The following is a 4,198-nucleotide window of genomic DNA, read 5'->3' on the forward strand; positions in this document are numbered from 1 at the left end:
TGGTATCAGAGCGGTTGATACCATTTTCCGTATCAGATCCTATACACACTCTGTAACGTCCAAATATTTTTTATTCGAATTAATTTTATTCCAAAAATTAATTTTGATTTAAAATATTTTTCTTTCAAATATCCAAATCTCATCCAAACACTATTCACTTCAAATCCTTAAACATGAGTACACAAAAGATCAGTAGCATTAAAATCCCACCGTTCAGCAAGGAACACTTTGGCCTATGGAAGAGGCACATGTTATTATTCCTCCGCACAGCCAACAGGAAATATATCGGGATATTAAACAAGGGTGTTTCTATTCCGGTGAAAGTCATATTAGCACACGAAGAAGAAGGTGTGTTAATACCTCATCAGACCATTCCGAAAGAACTTCATGAGTACACAGATGAAGAGGGTGAACATATGAACTTAGATGACGCTCTTCAACTAATATTGGTGGAATCTCTAGATCCAGTAATGTACAATGCTGTTGTTAATTGTACAAACGCCAAGCAAATCTGGGATACGTTAGAGATCATCAATGAAGGCTCAGATGAAGTTAGAGAAAACAAGAAAGAGATACTGATGGCTCAGTATGAACAGTTTGGTTCCAATCCCGGAGAAGGGATTTCAGAAGTGTTTATCAGACTTAACAATCTGATTAATAATCTAAATTTAAATGGGAAATACTACGATAAGAAAGAGGTCAACATGAAATTCCTCTTAACACTTCCTGAACATTTGGAACACAGAATCACAGCCATCAGGGAAAGCAGAGATCTGAATGAGATATCTCTGGAGAGACTCTACGGAGTGTTGAAAACTTATGAACTTGAACAAGTTCAAAGTAAACAGAGATATGGCTGGGGTAAAACACTGAACCATTCGAGAGCTCTAGTTGTTGAGTCACCTGTACCGGAAGAGAAGAAGGATGTTGTTGTTGTTCCTTCTAAAACCACTCAGGAATTTGTTGTACCTGAGATGGGTCAGACTGCCTCTTCCAGTGGTGATGAAGAGTTCTATACAATGGAAGAGCTAGAACAATTAGAAGATCAATCTCTATCTCTGTTTGCCAAGAAGTTTGGAAACATGAGATTCAGGAAGAATCCCTCCTACAAGTACAAACCTACTGTGAACAGGTTTCAGAAAGGAGGTTATTCATCTTCTACGAGCAAAGGAGGATACAAGACTGGGATGGTGGATAGAAGCAAGTTCAAATGCTTCAACTGTGGTGAACCAGGACACTTTGCAACTGAATGCAAACAGCCCAAGGTTCAAGGAAAAAGAAAAGATTCCTACGATGAGCTGAAGCAGAAGTATGATGCACTTGTGAGAAAGCATCAGGGTACTTCTGGAAATCAGAATTACAAAAGCAAGTCTTATCTGGCAGAAGGGAAAAGCTGGGATGATACAGATAGTGATGAAGAGGAGCAGCTAGGGAATGTTGCTCTTATGGCTAATGCTGGATCATCTTCACCTCCTCCTGCTGGAAGCTTTCAGGTAGATCCTACATGCCCTAAACTTTTTATGCAATTAGGACTCGAAAGAGATGATGCTATTAAAAAGTTGAAAGCTGCCAATCTTAAAATTGATACACTAGTCTTAGATATTCATGCTTATAAAATGAATGAGATGAACGTATTAAAACCTAAAATAGAACAACTGACCATGGACTTAGGATTACAATGTGCTAAAGTCAAAGTTCTAGAGAAAGGTGAGATTGCGTTAAGACTTCAGCTAGATGAAGAGAAAGTTAAGTGTAAAGCCTTTAAGGATGCCTCCACTATAGTCAAAGAACTTAATGATAAACAAGAGATCAAGAGAACTGTTGGAATAGGTTTTGACTATAACAAATCCGTAGGTAAGGCTAGTAACATTACTCCTTTTCAGAAGAGTGCTGAGGAGAGAGGGATTCCTTTTGTTTTGAAAGATTCCCTTAAACCTTTGTTTAAAACCTCAGAAGCTGAACCTCTTTTAGAGACTCCTGTTGTCATTAGATATGAACTCAAACAGGAAGACCTTAAATTGAAAGAGAGTAATGAGAAGAGAGATGAGATTCTGACATCACTGAAACCAATTAAAGTGAAAGGCAATGTTAGGTTGCCTAAAGCTGGTTTAGGTGTCAACTCTGAGAGAACTAAATTCAACAAGCCTAATAATTTTGTGAATAGTAAGAACAAGAACAATAGATGTCATTCTACTGAGAACTTTAAATCTGTTAACAAGGTTAGAGTTGAATCTATTGATGTTCCTACCACTGTGACTGATATTCCTGTTGTTCCTGTTTTTGATGCATGCCATAAATGCTGTGGTGTTGATAATTGCATGACTTGTGCTTTCAATATGATGTCTGCTTATTTTAGAAATTTGCATGCTAAGAATGAAAACACATCTCCTAGACAACACACAAACAATAAGCATGCTAGATCAAAGACTGCTAGTCCTCCTCGTGTGAGGAAGGAGACTTATGTTCCAAAGCCTAAAACCAAGGTTTATAAGGCTGTTGTTAAGGAAGTAAGTTCAGTCAAATCAGAACCAAGTATCAGTCCAAGAGGCTCTGTTGTATTACCTGATAGAAATCAATTCTTTAAGTTTGCTGGACCCAATCAAGTGTGGGTCCCAAAGAAGGTTTAATCAGTATGTCTTTTGCAGGGTGCCAGTGGAACTGTTCGTGTTACCTGGGTGCTTGATAGTGGAGCGTCAATGCACATGACTGGCAATAAATCCCTGCTGGAAGACATAAGAGAAGGAGCTGGCCCTATAGTCAGTTTTGCTGATAATAGCAAAGGTCGTACTGTGGGATATGGCAAGTACAAAATTGGAAGGATCATCATAGAAGATATTGCAATAGTTGAAGGACTTCAACATAATCTCCTGAGTGTCAGTCAATTCTGTGACAAAGGATATTATGTTCATTTTGAAAAGGAGATATGTATCATTAAACATATCAAGGATAAGCGTCCTTCACTATGTGGCATAAGGAAAGGCAATATATTCGTAGCTGATTTATCTTCAGGACCAGGAAACGAAGTTCACTGTTTCTACGCCAAAGCGTCTGCTGAAGATAGTTGGTTATGGCATAAGAAGCTCTCACACCTCAACTTCAAAACCATGAACTCTCTAGTCAAGAGAGATCTAGTGAGAGGTTTGCCTTCCCTGGAATTCTCAACTGATGATCTCTGTGAAGCTTGTCAGAAAGGAAAAGCTAAGAGAGCATCTCACAAAGGCAAGACCATCAATACCATTACAAATCCACTTCACTTACTGCATATGGATTTGTTTGGCCCTGTGAATGTTGCATCTATTGATGGAGGAAGATATGCCTTAGTCATTGTGGATGACTTCTCAAAATTTACTTGGGTTTACTTCCTGGCTTCTAAGGATGAAACCCCGTTGACAGTGATTGATCATATAAAGTCAGTTGAATTAGAAAAAGGTGTGCCAGTAAAAGCTGTAAGGTCAGATAATGGCACTGAATTCAAGAATCAAACTCTAATCAACTACTACTCTGAAAAGGGAATTAGAAGGCAGTATTCAGCACCAAGAACTCCACAGCAGAATGGAGTCGTCGAAAGAAAGAATCGTACACTGATCGAAGCTGCAAGGACTATGATTGCTGAAGCAAAGCTTCCTCTGTACTTTTGGGCTGAAGCTGTGTCTACTGCCTGCTATACCCAGAATAGAACTTTGATCAACAAGGATCATATGAAAACTCCATTTCATCTGTATAACAACAAGAAACCTTATGTCAAACATCTTCATGTCTTTGGAGCCAAGTGTTATGTTCTCAAGGATGGAGAAGAGAACTTGAACAAGTTTGAACCAAAGGCATCTGAAGCAATTTTTGTTGGTTATACTAATAATGCTTATAGAGTTTTTGTAATTGATACTCTGTCAGTGAAAGTTAGTGTCAATGTTACATTTGATGACACTAAACTTCCAAGTATACAATCTGCTGATCCATCTGAATCTCTGAAGTTTGATAATTATCCAGATTCAGATTCAGATGATGATGTGCCACCTGAGGTTGCAACAGGTGATGACAACAATGATGATGATCCAGGCAATGGTGGAGGAAATGGCAATAATGCTGGAGATTCCACTGATGCTAGTGGTGGATCATCAAGTCAACCTGGCAACAACTCAGGGGGAGCTGGTGGATCAACTAGTCATACACATCAGCCTAATGATAATACAGCTGAATC

The sequence above is a fragment of the Daucus carota genome, chromosome 3, assembly GCF_001625215.2.
Source record: "Daucus carota subsp. sativus chromosome 3, DH1 v3.0, whole genome shotgun sequence".
Lineage (NCBI taxonomy): Eukaryota > Viridiplantae > Streptophyta > Magnoliopsida > Apiales > Apiaceae > Daucus > Daucus carota.